The 13358-nt window shown below is 37.3% G+C and overlaps 1 protein-coding gene across 5 annotated transcripts in view; it reads right to left on the minus strand.

The window, feature by feature from the left end:
• The window catches only part of LOC114684971 (adhesion G protein-coupled receptor E4), a 67406-nt gene extending 60641 nt beyond the window's left edge, over window positions 1-6765 (minus strand). For all 5 annotated transcript variants that reach the window (XM_037197933.1, XM_037197935.1, XM_037197934.1 and 2 more), the window contains exon 1: window positions 6667-6765. The gene's annotated coding sequence lies outside the window, so the exon portion shown is untranslated. The remainder of the gene's footprint in view (window positions 1-6666) is intronic.
• Between the last annotated feature and the right edge of the window lie 6593 nt (window positions 6766-13358).

Raw genomic sequence — 13358 nt, forward strand, 5'->3', positions numbered from 1 at the left:
AAAGCAAGAAAAAAACAAGTCAAAGTCCAGAGTAGAAATCAATGAAGCAGAAACATAAAAGAATCAAAGCATTTAAGAGTTGGTTCTTCTGGAAGACAAAAAAGATTGTAAGACCCTAGACTGAATTAACCAAAAGAAAAATGGAAAGGACCCAAATCAACAGAATCATAAATAAGCAGGGAACTATTATAACAGACACCAGTGAAATTCAGAATGATATAAGGTAATACTTCAAAGTACTGTCTTCCATTAAATTGGAGAGCACAAGAGAAATGAGTGCATTTTTTACTTAACTAACCCACCAAAATTGAACCCAGAAGTGAAAAAAATTAAACATAACAATGACAAATGAGGAAACTGAAAGAGTAATAATAAAAAATAAAATCCATAGAAAGATGGCTTAACAGCATAATTCTATCACAGGTTCAAAAAAGAGCTACAGGCAGGCATTTCTAACACTAGAAGATAAAGAAGAAGGAGGAGAAGAGGAAGGAGGAAGAGAAAGAGAATAAGAAGAGAGACAGAGAGAAAGGAAACATAAGGTTACCCCAAAACTCAATCCAGGGAGCCAGTTTCACCCTAATGCTAATACTGACCAGGTAAAGATACAAAAAAAACCCTACAGATCAATACCACTAGTGAATATAGAGTCAAAGTGCTCATTAAAATGCTTGCAAATGGAAGAATATCCACCATGACAAAGTTGACTTTATCCCCGATATGCAGGGATCAGTAAACTCACAAGTCAATAAATGTAATAAACCACACAAATGAAATTAAAGACAAAGATCACATAATTCTCTCAAAAGGTTCAGAAAAAAAGTATTTGACAAAGTTCAATATGCTTTCATGATAAAAGTCCTAGAGACTATAGGACTAGAGGGAACATACCTCAATATATTAAAAGCTACATATGAGAAATCAACAGCTAACATCATTCTAAATGCAGAAAAGCTTGAAACAATCAAACTGAAGTCAAGAATGAGACAGCAGTAACCATCCCTTTCCTTTTCAATATTGTGCTTGAAGTTCTAGCTGGTGCATGAAGGCAAGAGAAGGAAATTAAAAGGATATAAATTGAGAAAGAGAGTAAGCCATCCCTGTTTGCAGATGAGATAATATTATACATTAGAGATGCCAAAAATTCCACCAGAAAACTTCTAGAAAAAAATAAACAAATTTGGCAAGGTGGTAGGATAGATAATCAACTTGCACATATCAATATCTTTTCTATACACCACCAACAAACATATAGAGAAGGAGATCATGGGCACACTCATAGTCACTATAGCCTCAAAAAGAATAAAATATCTAGAAACAAACTTGACCAAAAGTGAAGGACCTCTACAAAAAAAACTTTAAACCACTGAAAAACAGGAGATTAGAAAGACACTAGAAATTGCTCATATATTTATAGAATTAATGCCATAAAAATGACAATTTTACAGAAGGTATTTACAGATTCAATTCAATTTCAATAAAAAAAATCCCCATTTCATTTTAAATTGGTATAACAAAACTTACCTCAAGACCCAATGATACCACTTTTGGGCATATACCCAAGTAATGCTCAATCACACCACAAGGACATTTGCTCAATTATGTTCATTCTGGCATTATTGTAATAATCAGAACCTGGAAACAACCTAGGTGCCCCTCAACCAAAGAATGGATAAAGAAAATGTGGCCCATATAGACAATGGAGGACTACTCAACAGTAAAAAAACAATTACATCATGAAATTTGTAGGTAAATGGATGGAACTAGAAACTATCATTCTGAGTGAGGTAACCCAGACTCAGAAGGACAAATATGGTATGTACTCACTCATAAGTGGATACTAGATGTAAAGCAACGGATAATCATACTACAACCCACAACTACAGAGAAGCTACCTAAAAAGGAGAACCCTAAGAGGGACACATGGATTGCCCTGGAAAGGGGAAATAGATTAAATCTCCATGAGTAAATTGGGGATGAGGAGGCAATGGAGCATAGGGGATCAGGAATGAGAGCATAAAGGAACAGGATGGTGGAGCTGGAACAAGGACAGAGTGGAAGAGCAAGGAAAAAGATACCATCATACAGGGAGACATCATGTGGATAGGGAGTAACTTGGTGCTAGGGAAGTTCCCAGGAATCCACAAGGATGACCCCACCTTAGAATACTAGCATTAGTAGAGAGAGTTTCTGAGCTGGCCTACTCCAGTAATCAGATTGGTGAATATCCTAACTGTCATCATAGAGCTTTCATCCAGTAACTGATGGAAGCAGATGCAGAGATCCACAGACAAGCACCAGGCCGAGCTCCAGGAGTCCAGTAGAAGAGAGAGAAGAGGGATTCTATGAGCAAAAGGCATCAAGATCATGATGGTGAAATGTACAGAAACAACCAAACCAAGCTAATGGAAACTCATGAACTGTGGACTAATAGCTTTGGAGCCTCCATGGAACTGGATTAGGCCCTCTGCATAAGTGAGACAGTTGTATAGCTTGACCTGTTTAAGGGGTACCCTGTTAGTGGAATCAAGATCCATTACTGGTGCAGGAGTGCACTTTTTGGAGCCCACTACCTATGGTGGGACACCTTACACAGCCTTGGTGTAGGGGGAGTATTGGTGAAATTATTAAGGCCACTCCACGTAGTTAAAAGGAAAGTTTATTTAGTGGCGTAACTTACAAGTGAAGGGATCTGTAGGTTGCAGGGTCTGGGAAAGGTGTGTCGCAGTCCAGCGGTGTTCTCTGGAGAACTCTGCTCGGTCTACTTCCAGTGTCCAGGGTCCAGGCACCAAGAGAGCCCCTGCATCCAGAACTTGGGTCTTTAGCGTCCTCTCTCAGCACCGCCTTGTAGGCGTGACCATTACCAAAGCCTTAATGGGGGTTGGAACTTCCAGGTCAAAGCTGGAATAGCTACCCACTACAGGGGAGGAGCTTGGACCTGCCTCAACTGAATGTACCAGACTCTTCTGACTCCCCATAGGTGCCCTTGCCTTGGAGGAAGTGGGAATGGGGTGGGTAAGTTGGGGAGGGAAGTGGGGGCAGGAGGAGGGAGGACGGGGAATCTGTGGTTGGTACGTAAAATGAATAGAAAATTTTTTAATAATAAAAAAAGAAAAAGAAGTGGGGAAAAAAAACTGGGACTGGGACCTGAACAGAGATTTCTCAATAGCAGTGGAGAAATGGCTAGGAAATAAATTTTAAAAATATTCATTTTCCTTAGCAATTGAGAAAATGCAAATCTAAGCAACTGTGAGATTACTTACTCCAGTCAGAATTCCAAAGATCAACAAAGCAACAGACACAATATGCTGAAGGGGACCTGGGGAAAATGAAACCCTCATTTACCGTTGGTGGGAATCTGTCCTAGGCTTTCTATTGCTGTGAAAAAGCACCATGACCATAACGCAAGTAGGAAGGAAAGGTCTTATTTGGCTTACACTTCCGCATTGATGTTCATCACTGGTGAAAGTCAGAACAGGAACCCAAACAGGGCAGGATCCCAGAGGCAAGAGCTAATGTAGAGGTTGTGGAGGGGAGCTGCTTACTGCCTTGCTTTCCCTGACTTGTCCAGCCTGCCTTATTATGGAACCCAAGACCTCAAGCTCAGGTATGGCACCACCCACAATGGACTTATAGCCTTGTAGCTGGATCTCATGGAAGCATTTCCTCAACTGAGGCTCCTTCCTCTCTGATGATTCTAGCTTATACCAAGTTGACACACAAAATCAGCCAATGCAGTTTCAAAGCTGATGCAAACATTATGGAAATCAGTACCAAGAACTGTAAAAAGACTAAAAATAAATCTACCATACAGACCACCTATATGACTTTTTGGCATTTGCCCAAAGGACTTGGCATCCAACTATCTAGATTCTTTCTCAGCTCTGTTCATTACTTCTCTATTCACAGTAGCTAGGAAATAGAATAAGCTAAATGTCTTTCAACTAACAAGTGGATTGTGAAAATGTGGTAATATGTACTATGGAATACTATTCAGTTATAAAGAAAAATGAAATGATGGAGTTTGTATGTAAGTGGATGGAATTAGAAAAGATCATAGTGAGTGAAATAACCCACAACCAAAAAGAGAAACCTCACATGTTAACTGTAATGGAAGACTCCTAGCTTCAAATCTTCAGACTACACACCTTGGAGTAACTGCAGAAATCAGGAAATTAAAAAAATAAAAAAAAAAAAACATTGCTGGAGAGTGGTATTGAAGGGAATAGCAGGGCATAAATCACCTTACTAGAAAGGTGGAAAAATAGGGGGTTGGAAGGTCAATGTTTATCAATACAGATGGAGGGAAAAATGTAAAATAACAGTAGAGCTGTCTAAAAAGTCATAAGAAATCATACTGTTAAATTTTTACCTAAAAATCCTCACTAAATGTGTGTGTACAATTGTATATATAGTTTAAAAGTAAATTTTCCATCTGTGATGATAATGATCCAAGAGCAAAGAAAACCCAGAATACCCCAATACCTGTAGAAAGCAAAAAGCCTTGTGCACACACATAAACACTAGAGAAGACAGGACAGTTAAACACACAGCTTACATCTTCAAAAGAATGAGGTGGAAAGCTGCTCTTCCTGGAACATTAGGAATGCTATCCTTCCACAACCTGATGATACTTCTTTGGCTGATGAGACAGGCTCTCCCTCAACACCCAGAATTCGTTTTTATTTATCCAAGATCTTTTCCCTAAATCTTGATCATTGCTTTTAGAACATAAAATCTGCTCTTATGAGTGAGGTCACTTGTGCTTTATAACAGCCTAAATGACTTCTATGTTACCTTAGGGCCAGGCCAATCCTAACACCCACAGGTATTATGTTTACCTCAAACTCCCTAAACCCTAAATCTTGGGCACTATCTCTGAGTCAACAGTACCCATTCTTGTGAAAGTAGCCAGATGTACTTTGTAAGGAATTTTAATGTAAACATGCCTTAAATTGTGGGGCACTTGGGAATAACTTAATTGTTATCTGAATACTATTTTCAAAATTGTGCTGTGCTTAAATATGATAAAGTAAAATTATCTGAGCCAGACTCTGGAAGTCTTGGTCCAGCACCAGTTACAATAAAATCAGGCTGAGCAGGGCTGTCTCCTCATGGATTGTTTTTTTCTCTGCCTGCTGTAAAGTCTGCAAGGGAATCACCACAAACACCAGTCATGAGAAGCTATCTTTTTTGAATATTTGATCGGGACTGTCCAACAAGACTTTTAAAACCTTCAGACTATTGCTGTTCCCTTGATTACTCCCCAGAGGTGGAAGAGAAGTTCCTGCTGCTGAGGCACTATGAAATGCACAGAAAGGACCCAGAAAATCCTGGGAACTGATCTTAATGCCACCTTCCTGAAGTATAGCTATCATGGTACCAGAAGGCACTATGCAAGCTTCCAAAAGAGGAAGGCAACCACAGTCACACACAGCTATGACACCCATGAACCACAACAGTTATCAGTCTCACATGATAACAGGATGTAGTAGTGACAATACTTTGGAATTACCTCCGCCAGCTCTCTAATTAGACTTAAGACCCACTCAACAGAAGGGAAATCATGCCTGGTACTAGAAGCTTAGCCAACTACCTAGGGCTAGTTAAGTCACAGATCTTGGATGAGAACCTATAATCACCATTTTGCTAAACAAATATCACTCAACATATTGCAAATATTTTTCCTTATACCCACAGATAAGCATAGTTCTCACCCTTCATCAAGGGAGTGTCTTTTGCAATAGATGAAGACCACTAAAGAAAACCACAACCAATCAAAATGCATAGCTGGGGAGCCTAGTCCCAATGGGTACATCTCAAAAACACACCCATGTCTAAGGCTAGAAGATCATTGAGGAAGAGAAGGAAGAAAGACTGTAAGATCCAGAGGGTCAGTCAATGTGCTGTGAGACTGGGTCTCCTAGTAATGCCAGAAGCTACACCCATTAAAGTCTCACCAACATGACTGTCTAAATATAAGCTGAATAAGGACAATAAACATGCTAAATTCTGGATGAAAGACCATGAGGCCTCAACCACATACAAAGTACAAGTGGTATCTAAGGAATGCTGAGAGTAGGAGAAACTGCTTTTCTAAGGAAAACCACACCAGTTGATTACCTAATATCAAACGATCAGGCCTGAAAGCATGCATCCCAGTAACATTACAGAGGCTGATAAGGTTGCATTTAGAAATGTATATATCACAACTATATATATATATATTACACAACTATATATATATATGCATTTAACAACAATTAATAGATAATCCATGAATTAAAAATAGAGCAAGGAAGGGCATACCATAAAGATTGGAGACAGGAAAGTGAAGGGATAAATGATGTAATTATAATTTCAAAAAGAAAAGAAAAAGATTTATTATATGGCTCACTTTAAGCTTCTTCACACACCATTAGTCACACACAGTAAGTGTGCTAATCAACTCTGTTGGTCCATTATACCACAAAAAGATACAAATTCCTTGCCCAGGCAATGTTCAAAATGAACATGGGAAGGACTAATGCCCACACAGCACCCTTCAAGAGATAAAGTGGATGGCTAGGAGGGTCTCCTTGCAGAAGTTTCCACTTAAAACAGTTTTTCCTGCCCCAAATCACAACTGAAACTTTAAGACTAGCTGTTAATCTAGAAACTACTTACCCCAGAGATGATAAATCTTTGCTTCTCACCCAGACTGAAACATTCTCAGTACCATCGAAAGAGGAAGTGCATCACTTATCTTGTTCTCTTCTTTCTCAAGGAAACTTGTGGTCAGATGAGAAAGCTGGACTTTTTGCTGAGGAGTTTGTTTAATGTATTCTAACTAGTTCTCTTTTCACCAGTGTACAATAGATCATGCAGTGCCTAGGGTGGGTCATATTCAAGTGTATATAATTTTTATAAATAATAACATATATATAATATATATATATATAATAAGTGCAAGAAAATAATTTTTCAAATAGTTGTTTTCTGCAGCCAGCATGGTATCAACTCCTGAAGTTACAAGTCCAACTTTGAAGGGGCATCTTTAGTTGAATTCTTGATTTTTGTATGTACCTCCACTTCTTTGAAGTGCTAAGTACTCACTGCTATGTGTCACACATGCTCAGTGAGTGATGTACAACTGAACTACAACTACAAATCGCACTTAATTCTTACTGTGAACATAACCAATCCATTACTTAGGAATATAGGGGGGAATACAACCACAGAAACCAGTAATTTCTATACTTAATATGTATTGGTGATTGTAATGCAATGTTTTTCAACAAAATTTAAAGATAGTAGAATGGCAAGGAATCAGTATTTCTTTGTCTCACTGCAATCCCTGTGGAACAACTTAGAGTTTTTGAAAATACTCATGTATTTCTACTTATTCCTGAATATTAGGACAGCCCCAGCCAATGCAACTATGCTGACCTACTCTCCCAGGAAGATTCTTAATTGGTCTTTAGCATGGTTCCCTGATGTCTTGTTTATGTTAGGAAACTTGTTAAATTCCACTGTGTTCCAGAAAATAGCACTTATTCTCAAGAATCAAAACACACATCCTGTAATTTACCTCTAGTCTCAAACAGTAATAAAAAATTAGCCTCACTTTCCCTGACATTAATTCTTTTATTTCTTGTTTTCTACTTATTTTAGTAAAAGAGGAAGCCAATGTAATGAGAGATTCAAACAATAGCCTCAAGACAGTTTTATAAGTTTGTCCATGAGTAGTACTCAAATACTCCCCATAATAATCCAAAGATAGAAGCATTCAATACTGTAATAGTTAACATTGTTCAAATTAAAGCTTCTGAATAAAACAATTAAATGCCCAAAATGAAAAGAAATTCCTAAAATTCTGAGGATTATGTATGATTAAAGCTCAATGTTGTATTCCAGAGATATCTGCAGAAGTAAATACACGTTTTCTGTCTTTGGTTGTATTTTTTCAGACATGGACATGAAGACTTGTTAGGGGGTTGGCTTTCACAAAGGAAACAACAGTCAACATGGTGCACAAAATACTATCATGTTGGTGGTCATGGGAAGAGAATCAAGGCTTTCTAGAAAAAATGCTTCATTCTTGTTTCCAAGCTACCAACCACCCGAGGTGTAAGTGGAGTCATGTTAAATATATAATCATTTTGATGAACTGCTATCTGCCTATAAACACACACACAAGAGAGTAATGCAGATTAGATAAGATGGTCTCATCATAACAAATATCTAGGCAACAAGCAATATTATGATTTAAAGGAAATATTATAGTTTGCATACATTCATTGTATACAATGATGGGTTTCATGATGGCAATTGCATATATGTGCTGCAGGTATTTTCTCATATTTATGCTCTTCTTTCTACTCTTCTCACTTACACTTATATCTTATTAATACTCTTCCTTTTTTCAAAAATTCCCTCTTCTATTTTAATGCCATATGGGTAGAAAGATTGTACAAAAATTATAAAGGCTAGAAAAATAGGTAGATATAGATAGATGATAGATTGATAGGTTATAGATAGAGTGATTGCACACTTGAGAGTAAATACATGGTATTGTGTAACACAGTGTGAGGATATCATAGTTCATCCATTTCCCTGCCAGTGTCAAGATTGTTTTCTTCTTCACAACTGATTAAAGCTCATTGTGTAGATTCTTCTACACTAGCACTAGCCATTAATGTATTAAAGTATACAGAAACTGACTTTGTTGCCTATTGTGAGTAGTGACAGGAAATTTTAGAAATATCTTAGGCTAATTGATTTTAACATATATGCTGTCAGGCATGGTATGTCTTCTTGACATATATGCTGTCAGCTACTATTTGACTTTCCCTTCTGAACACAGCTGATTAAAACATTTTTGGTCCACATGGAAAACAATAACCCCAGAGGCAATGATGTAGAGTCATCTACTCCAGACAGCTTTTCTGTATTTTATGGTAACTAGAAAGGCCATTCAATTATGTCTATCTTTTGGAATTTTTAAATGTAAGGTTGCTGCAAGGTTCATAGATTAAAGCTCATGAAGAAACAAATAAGTCAAGATGCATTCAGATAGAATATTCTATAGATGACCTTTCTGCACAATCTATAGAGTATCTTACTTGGTAGAGAAGCAGCCTATTGTGAAAAAAAATCTACTCACCCATCAGAAGGTCCAAACAACAAACAAAGTATGTTTCCACTAAAGTTCACTTGAGAATCTGATGAGTTTGTACTTAGAGAGCACAGATGAGTTTTGTCTGTAGGGATGTGGTTGGATCCAGAGTAACTGCACAGTAAAATCTTTACTTTCATGGAAATTGGCTCCTCCATAGCTGCATGGATGGAGCTGATCAGTTAATTTGGCCCAGCCTGTATACTCTAGCATCTCCATAGACCCCAAGGCCATGAGCAATTTGGGCATGACTGCATATAAATAACTGGGGGGATCGGATAGAATGTCAGGTGAGGGTCCAGTGATCCTCCCCACCATTCTTTCTATGTGGGAATGTCAACAGTCAACAAATTTTATCATGATGGACACTTGCAAGCAAGCATTGCTGATCTGATAATGATGGCCACTGTTTGGCTTGGAGGACCACATATAACAGCTCAGGTTGTCACTTTCATATCACTATCATAAAATCCCAGTCCATTTTCATATCCTAATGAACTAACACTCAATGTAGAAACAATTTGCTCTGGTATAGTCATATCCCCAAATGTAACAAGGGTATCATGACTCCTTTCAGGCTGTTGTGAAACAAAATCTGCTTTCTACTGCTCTGTGCATTGGGAATTGTTTTTTCCTGTGGAATTTGCATCATTGATTCCTTGGACACATTGTCTTACAGCATTATTCAGCCAATGGTAGGTCCATCAATATAGAGGGGAAATTCAGGAAAAAATATACAAGTGTTCATTTTCCAATCCACTCCTTCCTTGTGGAGACTTCACATATTATGATGTGGCATAACTAATGCACCTTCCCTATTTCAGTGACTATTCCCTCAATTAACACCATTAAAACAACAGTGGAACACCTACCCACACTGTTTACCCTCTCACACACAACCAAACCCAGAGTTCTTCACCATCCTTTGGCAAATTTTCTGCACCTACACATAACCAAAGGCATACATATTGTTTTCATTAAATACTTCTCATTAAATTTTTCTAGTAGGGCAAGCTATCTCTTCCTATATTATGCCAAAATGCATTCTACGTTGCGCACGTAACCACAGCTTCACTGCAAAATTTGTGAATATGATAGCCATGTCACACTTAGAAAATGGCATTTTGAGTAGCTGAAATGAAAGCATGGGCCAGAAGGATCTCATAATAGCTTCCTTCTGAGGAGGTATTTGCATTTGACAGATGCTTTAAGAGGGAAACTAATTTTTGTAGGGGGAATCACCACTGGTATGTTGCCCATTCTCCAGTGTATCATCCCATGCTCATGTACTTACGAGATTCAGTGTGTCATTTTTAAAAGAGAAGCCATGAAGTTTGATAGAGGCTGTGTTAGGTGGTTAGAATCTGAGAGAATAATGGATGTGTAAATAGAAGGGAATTAATGTCATCATGCTTGCATTACATACACATTTGACAATTTTATATTGTCAAAGAATAATTTTAAAAATAAATTTTAAAACAAGGAAAGAGCACAGCAGAGAAATAAACTAATTCCACTCTTCTACCCTGAAATTCAAATGTTCTTACCAACTTTTATAGAAGAGGAAACCACATTTCAAGAAGAGAACGAAATGACAACCCTCTACCATCATGCAAAGCACAACACACAAGCACCACTTCCTCATTTGCAAGGCTCACTTTTAAAGGAATTGCTCCTCAGCAAAACACCACAGCTCACAGTGGGCTGTTGAATAGATGGATTTTCTCAAATCAGCTTCTGGAGGTCTATAAGGCAAGAAAATGAAAAAAATCCAATACAATCCATTGTCCCTGTCCTATTACAATAGTAGCTTACACTGAAGGCAATGTGGTACTTTTAAAAGCTTCATACAAACGTGATTTCTTGCTCAGCTTATAGAATGTGAGGCAATATTTTCCATAATACTGTACCATTGTCATAGTTTAAAGCAAATGCCTTATGGCACACGTGCTTAGTTTCTTTTTTTTTTTCCATCACAGGCAATTTATTTTGTTCTATTCATTCACAGTTAATACAGAAAATACTTGGAAACATTTCCATATAATATTTGACACAGAAATCATCAAATAGAAGTATACAATGTTGACAGGAGGCTGTACATTTATAATTTATAACCCCAAATGTATTTATAAATTAGAAATGGAAAGATCTACAAATGAAATTATGAAGGTTCACCAAAGTCATTTAATCTGTCAGTTTCTCATTCATTTTTATGTCTTAATAATATTCTATTGTATGAATAAGCCACATTTTATTTCTCTCCAGTATTTGATAGCTATTTGAGTTGTTTTAACTTTTTTACTATTAGCAACACACTGCTGTAAACCTTCATGTACATGTTTCATAGGTGCACATTTTCAGTAGTTTGAGGATATATTCCTAAGGGTAGAATTGTTGAGTAACAGAGTAACAATGTTTTGCATTTTGACCAACCACCAAACAGTTTTGCCAAAGTGGCACACCATTTTACAATCTCACCAAATCCTTGTTTTTAAGGCTCTGATTTTTGTACAAAAGCATTCAATCATTCTGTCAGACCAAACCAGGAAAAGTAAGCTATAGTTCAGAGCTGTTCTATTCCATTTACTATGCAAAGCCAATCTTGGCGTTTGCAACTCTCAGCCCTTTTGAGTATTCTTGCAGTGTTCACCTTTTCCTCCACCACTTTTTTTTTCTTCTTTTTTTTTTTCTGGTTTATTTCTATCTATTACAAATGTATAAAAAATCCTCCATCAACGCTGCTAATAGCAGCAGAACCTTGAGAAATATACCTTTGGTTTGCCTCAGAAAAGGAACACATATTGCGCTGTAAAGATTATAAAATTGGCGCAAAACATTGTGATAATGTTACAATACCAGTTTTAAGAGTTCAGTGACTAATGGGGAGCCGATGGGATACATGCAGAACTGTGAAAGCGATCTCACTTAGCCAACTGTACACGTAGACTGTAAATCTACATTCAGATCATTTCTGAACTAAGACTATCATCTCAGTTTATCTGTTGAGGTCAACCAGGAAACCCTAGAATATACCTTGATTTTTGCAAAAAACAAAATAGGGGGAGGGGTTTCTTCAGCATTTCAGTCCACGAGTAACAGTATCCTAACAGGCAAAGTGTTCTCTCACTGTCAACATAGAATGAACTGCTGCTGGAGGTCAACTTGGGCTTTACTTTGCATTAGCACTTACATGCATAGTAGTCCAAGTTGTTGATCTCATGACTTTAAAAAGTAACTCTAAAAAAGTAAAATGGCCATTCTTGGAAGACTAAAGAAAGACATCCTGCCACAGTTGTAAAAAGTCTCATCAAAACAATATACCCTTTTATGAATTACGCCTCAATTAAAAAAAAAAAGTAGCCCCAAATAAGAAGCAGCTCTGAAAAAGAAAATATAACTTAAGATATTTGAAAAAAACAAGGTGAATACAGGTTCAAAAATAATTAAGATACATTTTCTTAAGGCTACCTAGAATTAGGCTTTAAAGAATTCTACCATTTCAAGTTTACCACTAGTTACTAGATACCTATTTACAAACAAGATGTTCACTTTTTTTGTTCCTTTATCAAGAGAAAAATCTACCTTCAGACTATGAGGGTGGTGATGGGGAGGGGCTAGAAAACAAGATTCAAACAATCCCATGCAAATATCACATTTTTCAAATGGAAGAACTCCAAACTGCACTAGAAGTTCCAATCACTAAGACACTTTCCATTGAAATGATTTAAGTACAACTACATGGCACCAAGGTTTAGGCCTAATATAGGCCTGACAACCAAGTCCTTGTTTTCTGGAAGAAAGGTCTCAAAAGTCCCACTCAATTCCACATAACAATACTTCAAAGATCAATTAGGTTTTCCTTTCCTTAATATTTTTGTTTTTGACTTCTAATCTTAAAGACTAGATTGAAACTTAGCTCATTTCCCAGAAGGCATTGCTTCCCTTTGCTCTATGAAAGAGTCCACCAAGACCTCTTCCTCAAAACCATCTAGCCCCCAGCCTCCAGCCTGTGCTTGTGATGCATCTTCCTCAACATCCTGAAAAGGTAATGTAGGTAAAATATGCTCATAAACATTAAAACTAGTTGTTAGAAAGACGTAACTAGCTTTATAATTTAAGTTTTAAAACATAAATACTTACAGCTTGATCTGCACTGACAATGATTGTCGAAGCCTAGAATTCAACATTTACAAATTGTCAT

The sequence above is a fragment of the Peromyscus leucopus genome, chromosome 22, assembly GCF_004664715.2.
Source record: "Peromyscus leucopus breed LL Stock chromosome 22, UCI_PerLeu_2.1, whole genome shotgun sequence".
Lineage (NCBI taxonomy): Eukaryota > Metazoa > Chordata > Mammalia > Rodentia > Cricetidae > Peromyscus > Peromyscus leucopus.